This window comes from Triturus cristatus, chromosome 11 (assembly GCF_964204655.1).
Source record: "Triturus cristatus chromosome 11, aTriCri1.1, whole genome shotgun sequence".
In the NCBI taxonomy this organism is placed as follows: Eukaryota; Metazoa; Chordata; class Amphibia; order Caudata; family Salamandridae; genus Triturus; species Triturus cristatus.
Genome location: NC_140594.1, coordinates 83,222,929 through 83,242,043, shown reverse-complemented (window position 1 = coordinate 83,242,043; position 19,115 = coordinate 83,222,929). Strand labels below are relative to the sequence as shown.

At 51.7% G+C, this 19,115-nt stretch overlaps 1 long non-coding RNA gene across 1 annotated transcript; it reads left to right on the top strand.

The window, feature by feature from the left end:
- Window positions 1–796: 796 nt before the first annotated feature.
- LOC146783285 (uncharacterized) lies at window positions 797–17,853 on the top strand. The gene is made up of 3 exons (XR_014970344.1): window positions 797–897; window positions 1,498–1,687; window positions 16,963–17,853. It is a non-coding gene; the product is annotated as an uncharacterized LOC146783285 (long non-coding RNA).
- Window positions 17,854–19,115: the final 1,262 nt, after the last annotated feature.

Here is a 19,115-nt window from a genome sequence, read left to right as displayed (position 1 = left end):
CACTTTTATCCCTGTTGATCTTATACCCGGGAAGGGAGGAGAAGTCGTCAATAACCTGAAGTAGGGATGGTAGTGAGCGGGGCAGGTCCGTGAGGGTTAACAAGATATCATCTGCATATAAATACAATTTGGAGTCACCTATCGGAAGTGGAACCCCCGTGATGTTGGCCGAATTGCGCATTGTGGCGGCTAGTGGCTCCATAGCCTGGAAAAAGAAGAGTGGCAAAGGGGGCATTTCTGGCGTGTCCCTCTGCGTATTGGAAAGGGGTCGCAGAGGAATCCGCCACAATTCACTTGTGCCGTGGGGTTCCCATAGAGGAGGTGCACTTTCTCTATAAATTAAACCCCGAGGCCATAGTGTTCCATCACTCAGAAGAGGTATTATCACTCGATAAGGTCAAACGCCTTCTCCGCCTCGAGGGAAAGGGCGAGAGCATCCGCAGGAAGGTTCTTGCTCGCCCATAGTGTATGGGCAAGAGTATGCAAATGGTTCCTGGAGGACCGGCCGGGTACGAAGCCCACCTGCGAGGCGTGCACAAGGGATGGCATGACTTTGAGGAGGCGCACGGCCAGGATACTTGCCAGTATTTTTATATCACAGTTTAACATCGAGATAGGCCGATAACGTCCGCACTCCAGGGGGTCCTGTCATGGTTCTGGGAGGCTTTGGTGGACCCAGTTGATTGCGGTAGGTGTGTGGTGCTCCTTGGCATATGCGGAAGCAGATCGACTAACTTCCATTCCGATAGAGGTTGATGGTCTAGTTCCGCTACCGGAAGTCACCACTACGGCATCCAGTGCATCCGGGGAAAACCGCATTTGAACCGCGGTTCCCGCCAGTTCGACGCTTCGGATCCGACGTTCGAATGCCAGGACCAAGGCATTCGTCCCATTCAGGTATTCCCGTGTCAGCGCAGGAGCGCTGCTTTGATTCTTCATCTATACCTGCTTTCCATCCAGCACAGGCGCGCTGGGTTCTTTCTGGTGACAGTTGGCTTCGGGGCATAATCGCGCAGGAGCGCTTTGTCTTGTATGCCCGTGAGACGCTAGTTTTTGTGCCTGATCTCCGTGCTGGAGCACTATTATTTCTTGAGTACTCTTCACGCTGGAGCGCTTCATTCTGTGGTGAACCACCGTGCTGGAGCGCTTTGTTTGCATGGTTGTTTCCGCGCTGGAGCGCTTGTGTAATTGACTTATAGGTCGCGCTGGGGCGCCAACATTCATCTTTCACGTGCAGGAGAGCTTTTTGTTTCTACACGCACATTTCTGCGCTGGAGCGCATTATTTTTGTTTGCGCATTATCGCGCTGGGGCGCCTACGTTCTTTCCTTTTGTGCGCAGCAGCGCTAGTTCATGGTGACTCCCGCTGCTTATGACTACCTTACTTCGTGGTGCTTCTCTGACAAGGTGATTGCCTATTCCGCATATGTCTGTGTGTATGTGGAGTAAGGGGAGTGTTTGTGTCCTTAGTAATAGGGTCTGCTCTTCTCTTTCCTAGATGCTTCACGGACATCCCCCAGACTGAAGGAGGTTCCTTAACCGGTCTTCAGAACACCATCTCCATCTTCTCTGGCTTCCTTCCCCGAACCTATCACCATCCTGGACAGTATACACATCTCTGCTGGGGTAAGGTGGAAACAGTGGTGGTGGCTCATGTCGTCTCTGCGAGATTGCTTCACAAGCGGAAGGTAAGACTTGTGGGGTATCCGACAGGTCCTTCCCGGGTTTGGGTAAAACGGCTATGACAGCATTATTGGAGATGAGACCCAGGGAAGCAGACTGTTCTGCTTCACAAAGTGCTGCCTGCAGCTTGGTGACTACCTCTTCCCCTGCCCTGCGGTAAAAGTCCACCGGGAAGCCATCCTCGCTGAGGCTATTTCTTCTTTGCTGATCTCCCCATCCAATAGCTCTCTTCCTTTGTACGAAAGGTGTGGGATTTGTGCTTCCTGCAGTAATGAGGCCAGACTGTCCGCTTCTATTGGCGGGCCTGGAGTATACAGGGTTTTATAAAAGGATTCAATTTCATTTCTTATGTCCTGGGATCGGGTAAGAGTATCTCCTGACGCTGATCTGATAGCCGGGATGGCCATGGTCGCTTCACGTTGGCGGAGTTGTGCTGCTAAGAGACTCCCTGCTTTTTCCCCATGCTCGTAATGCCGCCCCTTCATTCTTTGCAATGCATATTCTGCTTTGGTTGTAAAAAGGCTATTCAAAGCCATCTTTGCCTGCTCCAGAGACTTGCAATGTTGTGGTGTGGGACGGGCAGGATAAAGACAAGTATGCTTCCTGATGTCGGCTTCCAGCGCGCTTTGCTTGTCTTTATTTTGCTTGTTGGCTTGAGCTGCATCCCTCATGAGTCTGCCACGTATGGTGGCCTTTGCTGCCGCCCATAGGGTTCAGCTAGAGTCGACTGAGCCCTGATTATCCGTTAGGAACACCATAACTTGTGTCTGTAAGAGGGATTTACCAGTGGGGGCCCGGTAGTGTTGGATATTTATCCACCAGGGCTTGCGTCCCAAACTGGAAAATCCTAGGTCCAGGGAGAGGAGGACAGGGGCGTGATCCAAAAGGGTCGCCTCCAGAATGAGGGATTCCATGATAAGCTGTACTACCTTATAGGAGATAAGAAAGTAATCCAGGTGGGAGAGTGTACTGTGTACCTGGGAGGCAAAAGTATATTCCACTTCTGCGGGGTGACTCAAGCGCCAGTGATCTACCAAGCCATGATCTTGTATCACGTCCTCTAGCAATGCCCTGTCAGCTGCGTTGCTCCTGTCCAGCGGTCCAGTCCTGTCCAAAATCGGGTCCCTTGCTAGGTTCCAATACCCGCCTATGAGGAATTGGGAGGCGCCGACAGAACCCTGTTTAACTGCAAGAAGAACGATTTTTTCACCCCTGTTACAGCGTAGACCGACCCCTCGCATATGTGGGGATCACCTAGTTTCAGCTTTGCAAAAGCGTAGCGTTCATCAGTATCTGTCCAGATCTTTGTAACTGTCACCGGGAGGGATTTCCAGAGGAGAATTGCTACCCCTTACTTGCGGGTATGTCCCTCGATTACGAGAACCTCAGTTTGCACACTCCTGTGTATCACCCTCCCTCCCAGTCTCGTCACAGCTTATCCGATTCTACTGCATCCAGGTGCATTTCCTGCAGTAAAGCCACATCTGCACGTTTAGATTGCAGGTATGCCAAGATTTGTTTCCGCTTTATATAGTGCGTGAGACCATGAACGTTCCATGTGACCGCTCGCAGGGGGCGTAGGGATGTCATAGTGCTTGGTGCAACAAGTGCAGGCCAGGGAGACCGGCGCCATGTAATAAGTAGTGGGCCTTGCAGGGAATGGGTACGATGTGTGAATGAAACTGAGTGAGTGGGAGGGGGACTTCAGACTCCCCGAAGGGTTACAAAGCTGGCTGTGTTGAAGTTCGGGCCGGGGTGTGTTTTAAAGAGAAGGGAGGGAAATTCCGATAATAGGGACCCAAGGAGGAAAGGGAGGGAGAAAGAGAGAAAAAGAGGAGAAAAGAGAGGAGAGGAAAGAAAAAAGGAAAGAGAAAGGCGGGGTCGGGGACCCTCTGGCACGTCCTTGACAAATTAGATCTGTTGGGTCGGTAGGGCTGCCTGCGGATGATAAGGGGTCCTGTAAAGCGGAGTGTGCTGCAAGGGCGTCCCAGTCAGCGGGGGAGGGGCAGGGGAGGAAGTGCTAGGTTGTTGCAGTGAAGGTACGCGATGTCCGATTAGGATGTTTTGCACGGGGGAAGGGGAAGAAGGGTAGAAGTGGGAATAAAGGGAAAGGACACTGGGTCACCGAAAGTAGGGTTTACCATCTCAGCCCTTAGTGCACTGTGAGCGCTAACCTGTCTACCGCAGGTCTATACTCGGCGGAGTGCCGCTCCACAGGAGTACCAGTCTCCCGCAGTGGGTGGGCCGCTGCTGTAAGGAATAGCACCATTGTATATAGAGGAGGGGATAGAAAAAAGAAAACAAGCAATGGGCTGTCCAGAAGGCGGGGGAAGGATGTGCAACACCCTACTTGCTGGAAGACATTGTGTGGCTCCTTTATGTGGAGTCATGTGGGCATAGGGGCTCGCCATCTGCCCGAGATCCTACCAGGCATAAATATGTATACTGAGATGTATGATGATGCGACTCCCTGAAACGTCCAAGTCTGGTGTGGGACCGATGTCCCTATCGATGTGCAGAGGGGGGGGGGGGTGAAGAGGGCGCAGTAGGCCAGGTTGGTGGGGAGCACAGGCATATTTAAGCAACACTACTAAACAATGCCATTGTTTTGGTACAGTACAGAGAAACATCCATACATTTCAATAAATCAGGTATACAGTGTGAGTGAGATAGAACAGTGTGGCCCACCAAAACCTAAGACACCCCACAATGCCATACAGCGGATAGGATACTCAGCTGTCTGTTGGTCGGATTCCGTCCCACTGCGCCGTCGGTTGCAAACCCAACTGTAGGAGGGGTCATCAACCTGGGCCCTCCACTACGGACCCACCGTACCCCTGGTCAGGTTCAGTTGTAGTTTCAAAGGTGAACGAGAATTGTCCCTCTGAGAGTCATGAGCAAAAGTGGCCACCACCTGGAGCACGGAGGCTCTGTCCTCATGGGTATGTGCCGTTCTGTCCTGGTCCATGCCACGTTGCCACATTCTTCCATAGGTCCGTCTCCTGTTCTCTGTTGACTGAGAGGGGCTAAACGGTTGGGAAAGTTCTGAGTCGCCTGTGTGAGTGTCCATGTCCTGACATGTTACACTGTCCAGAAACAGGCGGAGGTCCGCTGGATCATAAACATCACTAGATTTGTCGTTCTTGGTTATGCAGAATCTCGACAGTTCAAAAAGACCATATTTAATGTTCAGCTGTCCGAGCTGGGGCCTAAAAGAAAGGAAGGTTTTGCAGCGCTCATTCGTTTCTTTAGAAAAGTTGGCGGCCATCCTGGGTGAACGATCCTTGGGCGCGCGCTGCTGCTAGGATTTGCCTCGTCTGGTCGTGTTGTAGAAAACAGGCAATAAGCGGCTGTGGGCGTACGTTAGAGTCCTTGCGTAGTGGTCCTATGCGGTGGGCCCGCTGAATCTCCAGAGGTGGATCAAAGGTGGCTCCAATAAGTTTCGGGAGGGTGTCCTTCAGAAACGCTGCAGCATTGGGGCCCTCAACGGATTCCGGAAATCCAAAGAAGTAAATGTTGTCCCTGCGGCTACAGTCCTCCAAGTCGACAAGCTTGCTGCTGAGGAAGAGGATTTCTTGATCTCTGTCCGATATTGTGTTCAGCCGGTCCTCTACCACCGTCAGCCTCTGATCCAGCACCTGAGCACGGATGTGGAACCCAGCCAGTTCCACCCGTATTAATTTGGATTCATCTGCCAGTTTGAAGATATTAGAATCCATTCCTTCCAGCCAGCGACTGACTGTTTAGGAGATATCTTGGAGTAAGCGGTCCATTGTGACACCTGCTGCTGGTATCCCGGGTGGCGCTGGGGAGCCGCTCGCCGGGATATTGTCAGTTTTCGTGGCCATGGTGCGTGGTTGTTTTAGCGTCTCCATAAATAAAAGTTGCCTGGAGGTCTTACTTCCTGGTTTTGTCGTGGTCATTCGTGCCACGTTTCTGTGCTGGTCCCGTCACCAATCTGAAGTGGGGGCGAGAACATGGGGGGGCACACACCCCAGTCCACTGCGATATTGAGGTGCACCTTAAAAGATCACACCGCTGAAGATATGGAACCATGGTGCACCCTCCATAGGCCCGTGAGTGGGAAAAGTCTGTAACCACCCACTAGTGTTGCACAGTCCATGTTAAATATCCCTGGCCATTGGATGTGAAGCTGTCAGCCTCTGTTGGACCTGGGCACTCGCCGTGCCATGCGCAGGTCACTCGGTGACGTGCCCTGCACCAGGGATGATTATCTAGGCAAGGGGGCCGCTGTGCAGCAAGGGGAGCAAGTGGCGAGGTATGGAACCTGGGTGCGCATGCAAATCCGGAGGCCCCTGAGAAGCCTTTAGACCTCAGCTTCCGGCTGCAGTGACTCCGTCTCGCCCTCTGGTCACTCCACTGCAGCTCACCATAGTACCGCCAGGGGCACCCCTCTGTCCCCCTTCCCCAAAAATGCATACCCAAATAACACACACACAGACTGTTGAGTTGGGTAAAATTGCTGCAGGTTTATTACATAATCCAGATATGTAATGGGTGGGTTATCTTACGGGCGATCCAAGGGCAGGCAACCAACTGGGCCGCCTGCCCGCCTGATGAGCCGGGCAGCGCGGGAGCGAACCCCGTCTTTGCTGCCATCTAGGTGATTCTTTCTAAGATCACGTGCCGTTGGTAACTTCTACTCATGCCCCCCCTCTCGGGGCGGAGCGTTGCATAGCAAACCCCCCGGTTGTTCAGGCCGACAACCGCCCGCAGGACTAGTGGGGCGCCGACACGGCTTCCGGGACCCTCCCATGACGCTCCTCGGTTTTGGCTCAGGCACCCCCTATGGTGCCGCGCAGAGGTACCCTTTGTACCGGCCTGCTTCCTGATCGCCCTGTAACACAGCCTGCAACGAAAAAAGAAACATTACAACGCTCAGAAACCCCCCCCACCCAACGCCTACGCCGGGTAAGCGGTAGGGAGGGATGCGGTGTGGTGGGCGACAAAGAGGTCGCCAGGAGGGTGGGGGAAGGCTAAATAGCCTCCCCTTCCCCACAGGGGCCAGGAAGTGACGAGTTTGTGCGTCACATCCGGCCCGCACTAGGAGAGGGGGACACCGGTCAGCGTCCCTGCCCCCTCCCCTTGGGAGGGGGTGGGGAGGGGTGACCGGTGCCCCGGCGGCACTAGGGCGCCGACCGCTGTAGTGGCCCCCTGCGGTGGCCGCGGTCGGCGGCATAGTACCGCCAGGGGCACCCCTCTGTCCCCCCTCCCCAAAAATGCATACCCAAATAACACACACACAGACTGTTGAGTTGGGTAAAATTGCTGCAGGTTTATTACATAATCCAGATATGTAATGGGTGGGTTATCTTACGGGCGATCCAAGGGCAGGCAACCAACTGGGCCGCCTGCCCGCCTGATGAGCCGGGCAGCGCGGGAGCGAACCCCGTCTTTGCTGCCATCCAGGTGATTCTTTCTAAGATCACGTGCCGTTGGTAACTTCTACTCACGCCCCCCCTCTCGGGGCAGAGCGTCGCATAGCAAAACCCCCGGTTGTTCAGGCCCACAACCGCCCGCAGGACTAGTGGGGCGCCGACACGGCTTCCGGGACCCTCCCATGAGGCTCCTCGGTTTTGGCTCAGGCACACCCTATGGTGCCGCGCAGAGGTACCCTTTGTACCGGCCTGCTTCCAGATCGCCCTGCAACTCCGCCACAGCCCTGGATGTGGCTCACCGTCGCAGCCAGGGCCCCCCACCAACCCGCTATAGTCTTACCTGCAACCTCTCCTGTCTAGGGCGTCCTGCAACTAGCTGGAAGAGAACCATCCCTACTGAAAGAAGAGTTTGAAATTTTGCCATCTTATGACACATTGACAGGGATGTATGACGTAACAACGTGAGCCTTTACAATGCGTGCAGTTACATCGCGGTTTTTACAACGAACGCGATGTAACCACGCGATGCCATTACAACGCAAGTCTTTACATCGACTTGCGCTAGATGACGTGCTAACATTAGAAAAGCGTAATTTACTATTCCAACTCCAGTCCACTTAACAGTAGGGAAGGTGTTGGGATAGTAAACTACACTATTTGTAATGTTAGCACGCCATCTAGCGCAAGTCGATGTAAAGACTTGCGTTGTAATGGCATCGTGTGGTTACATTGCGTTCGTTGTAAAAGTTTCGTTGTAATGGTAGTGCGTTGTAAAAGTTTCGTTGTAAAGGTTGTTTACCCATTGACAGCGCTTGCGGAACTCAACCCTTGTCCTGTGAGATCCTTTACAACCACAGGCACAAGACTTACCAGTGAGCTATAGCTCCTGGTGTTATAGATGGCCTCATCTATGTCCCAAAGCCCTAGACGCTATCCGGGGTCAGATAGTGTCTGCTGAAACCAAGGACCCGTTGGGCCTGTGAAGATGTGCCAAGAACTATTCACCCCCCTGCGGGAAAGTTACACCTCTTCACTAATCTGGGCGGGAGGATGCCGGCACCCTGGCTCGCAAAGCCCCATCAATTTGATCATCTCACCTAGCTGCCGTCCTCCGCACCGAGTGTGCCTGAACCTGTGTGCCCATCTCTGGGACAGCAGCCCAATTGCTAGGTGACCACTCCCCCACCCGCCTGCCTGCTTTGGCTATTATGGCGAGAAGGGTTTTGCTTAACAGTCCCCTTTATTTGATAAACCTGATGCACCGGAGTGCTCCTAGCTGACAGCGCGTGACCATGGGCAAGGGGCGCTCTTGCCCCTGCCCAACATCCCTTATTCCTTATGGGAATTAGGCCCCTACAGATCCCTCAGTGATGAAACCCCCTAGGCATACCAGCTTCGGGAATCTGTCTGGTTTAAGCAGTGCGCACTGTCTTGTATGGTTCAAGCATTAAGGATTGACTGAGTCCTACTTCGCCCCTCCTATCATGCTCCCCGGTAGGAGGGTGGCAGGGGGGTGCACCCCCGCCAACCCAGAGCATCCCCTGCGGTGCCAAAATCCTGCTCCGTTGAAGTATAGTTTTAGTGACACCCTGGGCGTGCCAATTGTTCTATTGACATAATGTCCCCTTGTGTTTGACCCGCTGACACCCCAGTTATTGGGACAGCAGCGCCATATGTTGGCTGACCGCATCCCCTTAGCGAGGTAAAAGTGTCCGTAACCCAGGTTCCCAGTTTCCTGCAGCTGCAGTACGCGACCAGTGACTCCGCTGGGAGATACCACCAACCGCAGCGGTCCTCCGGACATTAAGAAATGCCCCATTCTCACCTGAGCCTACCTCCGAATGATGGTGATTTCACACAGCTGTAAGGCCAAGGCCAGAGGCCCGCCTATGAAAACTATTTACTTGTTTTTGCTACTCGGCCCCCCTATGGGTAGGCCTCTGTGTTTGGACATCGCGCGTGCTCCCAGGGCACAGTGCTGCTGGAGAGCAGATGCCTGTTACCCACTCGCTGATACTTTATCTGTTGCTAAATGCCCTACCGCTGGAAGCTTCCCAAGAACCGTAGGCTTCGTGGTCCCACCTAGATTGATCCCATCGCCTGGGGGAACCTCAGTAGTGGACAGGACCTACATGGTACCCCCCCCCCCCCAGCGTAGCTATCGACTTATTTGGGACGCCGAAGCAGGAGATGCCCCCTCAGTCTCAGGTTCTAACCCATAGAGGATAACCCTGGGGGCCGACAAGTCTGTGGGAACCAGCAGGAAACTTTGGTGCAAATACCGGCCCTATCCTGAATGTTGCGAATGCTGCATGATCAATAATGCCCTGACACCAAGAGGCTCTACGTGGTGTTTACCAAACTTTTTGAACGACTGCATACTTGTTATATAACAGCTATACCACCCACATGCCGCCCTGGCTAAAGCGCGGGTGGATAGGTCTTCATTGAAGCAACCCGAAACCTGTCTTTGGTTGCAGGGGAATGCCCCCCCCAGTGTACATCTGGACCTGTTTCTATATGGTGCCGGCAGCTGATCCTCCTGAAGGCCTAACCCTTGGTTTTGGTGCCCAGCTCAGTGTGCTGCCGGCTGGTGTTTTGCGGCTTCCACATGGCCTCCAAATGTTTATTTCAAGATCACACTACCCCCTACAACACCCCAGTGCCGGTGGCTTAACAAGGCTTGTAAGTTGTAGAAGATGACCGAAGCCGCAGTTCTGGCTTCGCCTCGTAGCATATCAAAATTACTTCCATTCGGGAATGGAGGGACTGTCACCCTTCTGTGTTGAATAAGCCTTCGGTGTCTCCCTTCAGTGAATAGCAAGCTCACCCCTGGCATGTGCAGCGGGCACCGCGTCGCCATGCGGCCAACGTTATACTAAGTAACGTGGCATGTGGGTAGTCCCATGCTAATGTTCTCTGCCGGACACCCCACAGAGCGCTGTGCTTACAGCCTGCCCTGTGCAATGTTGTGCCTTCTTAAATTCCAGGCCGCATCCAAGACAGAAGTTATTCACGCAGTTCCAACTGCTCCTCACTGCGGGACCCCTTTTCGCATGCAGTGATAATTGGATTCCCAGGTAATCTAGTGTTCGTAAAGTTTTTGCTTGAACTATCAAGTGTGAGAATGGCGGCCCTTTAAGCCCGCGCATGGACCGTCTGCACGGCAAACCCCCGAAAATCCCACACAACTGAGGAGGAGGTGTACCTCTCTGGAGGCCCCTCTTGTTCCCACTGACCTGCACGGATGCTGGGGTCCTGGGAAACAATGACCAACTGAGTGATCACTTGCAACCCGATCGGGTTGATTGCCCAGACAGAAGTTGTATTGAATAATTTCAACCTACATGGTCCAAGATTTAACTCGGGTGCCATGAGGCGGTCTGGAACACGGACCAGTGGACAGCAAGTAATCGGCTTAACAATGAACTATTGGTGGGTTGGAGACAGAGGTACCCTCAAACACCGAAATAACAACGGTGAGAATAGTTCTATGAAGAAAAGCATTGAATGAATCGCTCCTCAAAGTGAAGGGACAAATACCCTGTCCGGTTACCCCCAAGGCAGGCGTACCGCAATGCCAGCTGTAGGCAGAGTGACACACAACCACCGACCTAGAGCTATTCACAGCAAAATGTACCTAGAGAACCAAATTGCGCAAAACTAGAAATTGGCATACGCGCGCGCTTCCTGCCGCAAGGCAGTTCTGCGGAACCCTGACAATTGTGCGACTACATGCCAGGCTCATGGCAGGCGGCCACTTCCTATCGCCCACACCTTGCTCCTGCCGTGCTGTCCATCATAGTAATACCACAACCAACCTAGATACTCGTGCAGGCATGATACTTGCGCCTGTCCCAAGCCTTCCAACTATACAAATGGCTTGTTCAGCTGGCAACATTGAATTTAATCCCAATGCAATGATCCATGCCTGTTAGGTCATCTCTACAATGGTCAAATCCCACCGGTAACTTTGTGCCGTGATTTTGGCCCTAGTGAGGCGCTATGTGGTGACCACTTATTCTTTTGCCGCTATGTCAATGCATCCCCGTATTCAATGCGATTGGGGCAATAAGCTACACCCATATCTACACCCTTCTTTTAGCTTAATCAATGCTTCCATTTGCATTAGATAATAAACTACCATTCTATCTCGGTTGCGTTGCCCTCCAAGAACTAGCCACCCACCTGGGTGGCTAGATTTCAGTTAGCTATGTGTGATTTCTCCCATATCTGTGCAACTATGAGTGACAGTTAAAGGCCAAAGACTGTCACTTTCTTGCGAGCAAAACCAAACCACGCAGATGCAGCAGGCCTATTGATATCAGTAGTGGCACGAACATACCCGTGTACGGTAGTCTCTGGGCCAGACAATTCGTAGCTCTGACTAGTTGGACAATAGTGACCGTTACTGATAGGCCCGGCTAGCAGTAGCTCGACGGCTGTAAATTGCTCCTTTGCGTGTCAATCCCATCTCAACACCGTGCTCAGATCAAGGCCCACATAAGCATGTTGGAGGGGCAGAGTTGCAGACTTATAGCACACCTCTTTTAGACTGTAGGCAGCGTTCCATGTTTAACGGTTACTAACATAGCCCAATGACCGTTCTACGTTAGGACTATCCCCACTCTGGTCCGCCCTGCCCAAGGACTAATGCACTTGGGAGCGCGAGGCCTTAAGCAATGGGGGTTTGGATGTCAAGACAACAACAACAATAACAGCCTACCCATGCCCCTTTTCAGCAAAAGGTTGGGGCCGCGGGACTAGTGATGCAAACTGCCGGTATAGTTTGAATTCTCTCGATGGCTCCAATGTTTAGAGGAAAGGATTATTGGCGCACAGTGCAGCACGCGGTGAAATGTAAGGTGCACAAGGGCAACACACGGAGTTCCAAGGAGCGCTGTGATGTCCGCGTTTCCGCTCCATGGACGGCATTCCTCCTCTCTTGTCGGCCGGAGGAGCGGAGACCTGTCTGTGCACATAAATGCCCGTAGCAAGGGCCGCAGACGCTAAATCCGCGTGGTGGCAGACATTATCACGACGCCACATGACTCACTGGAGTATCGATAGCGCAAACTCGACCCAAAAGTATTGGAGCGCTTTGCATGGCACCTTATTTACATTACACATTCAGGTACAGGGAGCTTAAATCATTTGCTCCGCATCCCAGGATGTGGGCGCGACCTCGAGACTCAAACCGTGGTTTCATGCACTCGACCCGAAAGTATTGGAGCACTTTGCCTATCACCGTATTCACATTGCACATTCAGGTACGGGGGGCTTAAGTCATTTGCTCCGCATCACAGGATGTGGACGCGACCTCGCCGACTGCTGTAGTGGCCCCCGGCGGGGGCCGCGGTCGGCGGCAGAGATCTGATGAAACGGCCCGCGCAGCTGAAAGGCTGCCAGCCTTTTTGGGGAAAATGTGACTGTAGAGCGGAGCCGCGGTTCCTTATCGGCTCATCGCTCAGATGCCGGGGAAGATTGCGCCCTCACTGCATCTTCAGAGGAAGAAGCGCTCCAGATCCTCTGGTAAGGGGGTGGAGTGGGGGGCCTGTCTGGCTGCTTTCACCAGGCTGAGTCCCCAGTACTCAGCCCCCCCTACACCGGCCTGTGAGCTGGTGGGCGCACAAGCTCCAGGGGTGCCTCGCAGGGCAGGTGCAAGCAGGGCCCGGTCCTACGGCTGGCTGTCTTTCCAAACGTCTCTCGCTATAGCTTTGCAACTGTTGTGTTTGATGATGCAAAAGTACTACCATTTCTAGAGCTGTTTTAATGGGAGCGTGCCAGCACTTTCAGCAGGAGTATTATTACACTTTTAATAGGAGCGTATTCGCACTTCTTTCAAAGGTTGCAGCACTTGAAGAGGTAGAGTGCAAGCACTTCTCAGAATGGCCGATATACATTTAAAGGATGCTTGTTTGCACTTCTTTTAAAGGCTGGCATGTTTTTTGATGGGAGAGCCGCGGCACTTTCAGCAGGGCTAGTATATTTGTATGGCAGCATTATTTGCCTTCTTCTTTGAAAGGCTGCAGTACTTTTAGTGTGAGTATAACTGCACACCCAAGCCAGTGAACTTTTAATTGGAAGAAAGCTGCACTTCTTTGAAAGGCTGTGGCACTTTTAATGGGTTGAGTTAACTTTTAAGGAAGAACACCAACATTTCTAAGCAGCGTGTATTACATGCGGGCATCGATCCCGCTACTCGGCTGCCGAGAACCAGACCTGCACCCGGAGGCGCAGGGGCCCAAAACTAATCTTAATTGATTTTGTTGCATATTATATATAGCGCGAGTTCGCCCGAGGGTATTGGAGCGCCTTAAATGGCACCGTATTTATATTACACATTCAGGCACGGGAAGATTAAGTGATTTGCCCACGATCACAGGATGTGGACGCGCCCGCGAGGCTCGCAACCTGCTTTCCCGCACCTTTGGCAGCGGCGCAGCCGACGGACCACATCCTCGTCAAGGCGATTACGTGTTTTAAAAATGTTAATGCTAATTTTAATGGAGAGTGCGGGCATCAATCCCGCTACCTCTCGCGTGCTAAGCAAGAGCTCTACCATTTGGAGCTACTTCCCCTGCGTCGAAGCCCCACCCGGACCCAACTCGAGACACGGGGGATTAAATGATTTGCCCAGGATCACAGGATGTGGGCGCGACTACGAGGCTCGCAACCTGCTTTTCCGCACCAGAGGCGGCAGCGCAGCCGCCGGACCACATCCTCGTTAAGGAGAATACGCGATTTCAAAATTTTATGCCAATTTTTTAATGGAGAGTGCGGGCATCGATCCCCTTACCTCTCGCGTGCTGAGCAAGTTTTCCATACCACTCAAGCCGCAGTGATGTAAGAGAGGGGAGTGACTTAGATTGCATTATTATCGCTTTGTGTTAGAGCTCTCCTCCTGCAGGGCTGTGCTGGTGTCGAACACACGGGCGGCAAAGAAAAGAAAAGTGCTTGCAGGCAGTTCTGGAAAGAATCGAGAAACATTAAAATGATTCAGGCTCTGCCACCATATCAAGAACTATTATTTGTTGCAGCTGCGAATCCCGGACATGACTGCACGGAAATATAAAGTCAATTTCTCAATAATTTTTTGGTGTTGGTGAGGCCAATCAGCCCTTCAATGCAAAAAGCATTGTTCGACTTGCCCGCAAAGCTCATGCCAGGTGACCCTCAATGCCGACAGAGTTATGGGGTGATACTGCCAGCCCTGTGGCAGGTACTACTGTTGCCTTTGAAACAAAGAGTGCCGCACGTTTACTGAAGAGCAAACACACCGCCACTTTCAGCCTTCATTTTCAGAGGGTACCGCTTTAACCCCCCCCCCCACCCCCCGCGCGCGCGGCCGTCCCGACGGCGGCTAAGAAGCAGCGATGCCAGGGAATCAAACCCGGGACCGCATCTATGCCTAGCATGCGCTCTAACACTGAGCTACAGGCCGGGTGCAATTAAACCGCCCTCTCTAATCGCCACGCGGGCATTTCTCTTGCGCCCCCTCCGCCCGTGGCCAACCGTGCCACAGTGCCCCGTCAACCTGGTACTGCCCAGGGACAGGGCCGGGGCGGAGTGGGTGCAGCAAGACTCACCGATAGCTGTGGACGCCCGACGTCGAAACGATGACCGAAATGCGGCGTGGTGGGCGACAAAGAGGTCGCCAGGAGGGTGGGGGAAGGCTAAATAGCCTCCACTTCCCCACAGGGGCCAGGAAGTGACGCGCTTGTGCATCACATCCGGCCCGCACTAGGAGAGGGGGACACCGGTCAGCTTCCCCGCCCCCTCCCCTTGGGAGGGGGTGGGGAGGGGTCACCGGTGCCCCGGCGGCACTAGGGCGCCGACCGCTGTAGTGGCCCCCCGCGGGGGCCGCGGTCGGCGGCATTCCCGGTTCAAGAGTGTGCCCCTGCACCTCTGCGTAGAGATCCTTCCCTGACCTCTCACCTCCTCAGCCCCACGCTGGGGGCTGCGGTGTTTTCAAACTGGGTGTGTTCTGTAAGGTTCTGGCCAGCTGAATGGGCGGATGGCACTCACCCTCCACGCAGAGGGGGCTGTCTGTGGGGTGCAATGGTACTCCGCCGGGCACGGGGAGCAGCCCCGGTTCGGCAGGATCATGTAGCTGTTGCGGAGGGTGGGGCCGGGCAGTCGGGCTAGACCGAGCCTGTTATTCTGCCTCCAGGCCCACAAGCCATTCCTCGGTCTGCTGTTCCTGTCTAGGGCTATCCCAAACCTAGCGATGGGACCGGAGCAGCAATCTGGGAGGGCACCCGCCTCTAGAGCCGTCGAGAAGGTGAGGTCCCGATTCAGGAAGGTACTCCTGCACCTCTGGGAAGCGATCCTCCGCCGACCTCGTGCTTCCTTGGCCCCACGCTGTGGGGGATCCCCTGTGTCCACGTCAGATGGGGGCTGGGGACCGTGACGCGATCATGCTGGCTGGTTTCTCCGAGGGTCCGGGCAGCTAGGTGGACAGATGGCACTCACCCCTGATGCCGGGGGAGGAACAGCCCATGGGGTGTAATAGGACCCCGCTGGGCATGGGGAGTGACCCCGGCTCGGAAGGAACACGCAGCTGTTACAGAGGGTGGGGCCAGGCAGCCGTGCGAGGCCGTTGATGCGCCTCCAGGCCCAAAAGCCATCCGTCGATCTGCTATCCCCATGGAGTACTCCCCAGCCCCAGTGATGGGACCGGAGCAGTCCGGGAGGGCTCCCGCTTCTAGGGCCACCAAGATGATGATGTTTCGTCGCCTCCAGAATGCCGCATTCCCCGCTCGAAGGTTCCTTCGGAGCGGAGCACTTTGTCTAGGCAGCCATCTTACTCCGTGGCCAGACCACGGCCCCCACACTAAGGAGGTTTAACGGAAGCTCCCAGGCAACAAGTTTCCCCCACAGAATATCCCTCTCCACAGAATCAAAGGCTGTGCTGAAGTCTACGAAACAACAGCACAGCCTTTGATTTTCCTCCAGACCCTTCAGAATAATGGCCCATAATGCAAAACAATGTCTATAGTGGAGTGACCCTCCCGAAAGCCCCCCTGTTCTATTGGAATTCTCTTGGTTTCAGTAGCCCAGTCTTCAAGTATGGATAAGATAATCTTAGAAAAGATCTTTAGTGAAATATCAAGAAGGCTGATAAGCCCATGATGTATGTGGTCTGTACCACTCCCTTTTTTAAAAATAGGTTTCACTATAGACCCTTTCCAGGAAAAGGGGTAAAGGCTAGAAGTGGCAATCCAACTAAACAAGGAAGAGTAAACCATTGCCCACCAAACACTGTTTGTCTTAATTATTATGGCTGGAATGTCATCGGGGCCAGCGGCTCGGGAGAGCTTTAATCTCTTGATAACAGCTTTTAATTCCTTTATTGCAAACCATGTAACAGGGAGTTTTTGTCCAAGAATTTTATGGGGTCTATCTGAGCTGGAGGGTCCTTTATATATAGGTCTGTCAAATTAGTGGAATTTATGGGTAGTTTATGCTAGTGTGAATACTTATGGAGCTGGATTTGCAAAAAGAATCCTGCTTGATTGAACACCCCTATAAAATATACTAACAGTAAGCAGTGTCTAAACGACTAATGAGCACATTTATACTACACGTGGGAAGCTTACTTTGCAAATATGCACGAACTAATCAGAATTAATGTGTAAATAACCATAAATGTAATAATCTTGTGTTTAGAATGGATTAAAGGGTTTTGCATGGCAAGGCCGCATGTATAATTCATAAAATGCATAGTGTGTGATGCTTTAAACTCACAAGTAACGCTGTTTTCTGCTTAAGCTATGCTAGGCTGACATGTTAGTATTGAATTAGTGCTAAATTGGGTGGTAAACAGTGTGAATTGTATTATCTTTTCACTAATAAATGTCCATTTCCTTTTCTTTTAGTGGTACAAGAGTCCTCCATGTTCGTAAATTGACCCAACTAGAGGGAGGGTGGATTTGTGTGCGAGCAAGAACCATGTGAACACGTAACTGAAATGCTGTGCTAAGCTGAAAGAGCCTGACCTGGTGAAGGACAAAGAGGTTGACTGCCAGCCAAGCCAGTGTCACCGTGAGAAACGGAACCAGTAGTCGCTGAATTCAATAAATTGTATAACACATTTGTAACATGTGTACTCACGAGAGAGAGGATGGGAAAATTATTTTGAACAATGGTATAGTTGAAAGAAGAATGATTTCATGATGGGGTGACATTCCACCCCTAGAAACCTGTAGAAACCAACCAATCCCTTATTTAGAAAATGTGAAAATCACAACTATTGTGGGACGAACATGTAATTTTAAAGTATAAGAATAGGTACTTTGGGGGGTGTGGTTTTTAGGTGATGCCGTCGGGAGAGAGATCGCGTAGGTTGAGGTGTCCGGTTTGCTGAGAGGCCTTGCTGTTCCTGTCCTGATTTCCTGAATCTTTGATCCTTGACTCTTGGTTCAGGGGTCCCTCACTACTGCCTAGGCCTGGGTGGTGGTCTCCCCTTTACAGATCCATTGGGGTTGTATTTACATAACATTACAGAATTATATTTGCCGTAATTATATTTTCGTCTGTGCTTTTGTCTCTTCCTTTATCCCTCCGGAATTGATGGTTAATGTCAATATCTTTTATTTTTTTGCATCTAATGTCTCTTCATCTATCCACCCTTTGCAACGTATATTTGAGATGTTATTTCCGTTATTGCTGAGATTAGTTTGTTACTCTCGCATGAGGTTTCCAGTATTTGAGTTTATAACGTTTGCTCTGAGCATTTATTATTACTAGATAAAATTTACTGAAATTTACCAAGAGTCTGTGGTTCTTTTTGTCAAATTATTGATTGTTAATGTTTTTAGAATTTCCATTACCATCAACTCTTTAGCTAGTCGGTTCATCGACCAAGTAGATGAAAAGTCGATAACATATGTTAAATATAGATAAAATACATGATGTTTTGAATATAAGTTTTAGCAGTAAGGAAGGTTGGAGAAAGATACATAAACTTGACCCCAGCGCATCACGGATCTGGATGAAGGTGTATGGGCCAAAGTAGTGTAAAGAGATTGAGTATTTATCCCTGATCAATTTATTGGGTTTGCGCTGGATCAATACCTTCAGCAGAAAAGGACAAACTCTCCTATCTCAAAAGAAGCTTCTGTGATTGTTAACTGATTTCCCAGATGTACATACTATGTATTGGAAAGACCTTGCAGTTTTTCAGCATGTTTAGCAAAACAAAATTCAAATATAAGTAAACTGTGTACATCATGTAAAATTGGCCATATTTCTACTCTGATGGGGTTTTCTTTCATTTATGTATATTGCAGATTTAGCCCATCTGTGTTTGGGGATCAGTGTTATAACTTTGTGATTTCATTTCATGTTTTTGCTTTTTTGGCCCTCTTTGTCAACCAGGGCCAGAGGTGCTCCTTAACTTAGTTCTCAGAGGTAAACTTGTTAAGTTCAGCGGTAAAGAAAGTATAAATCCAGCAGTCAGCTACTAGTTCACGTTTTATTAATCCATCAACATAAACAGCTGCTTACACCACAGGCTCCTGTTGACCTCTGCCCTGCAGCTCTATCCCCATGGTTACACTCATGACATCACTGCACATTCCATCATAAGTATAAAGAGACAGCAAACCAAGCCACAACAAAACCTTTCAGGGTCAAGTACCTTAACAATGCCAGTACACAGAGAAGTGTAGCTCACTGGTTAGAGGAGGCATACCCTGAAGCAGAGATCAGACCCGGGACCTGGGTTCGATTCCCGACGCGGCAGGGTCCAGAGCACAATCGTCCACGGACTCGATAATTCTCGCTTCGGTGCCCACTCTAAGCACGAGTTCACACTATGCAGCTCTGGGCAACAAGCCTGCTTAATCTCCACAACGGCCCCCCGCGGCGGGATGCCTGGCTTTCACCTTGGGGATGCCCAGTACGGGTTATCTTGCAGGGAAAAACCAGGACGGGTTCCCAATGCAAGCGCCAAGATGCCCGTAGGGTGATAGCTGCGCTCTATAAGTACATCAATCAATCATCAATCAATCCCAAATTAAGGTCGAAG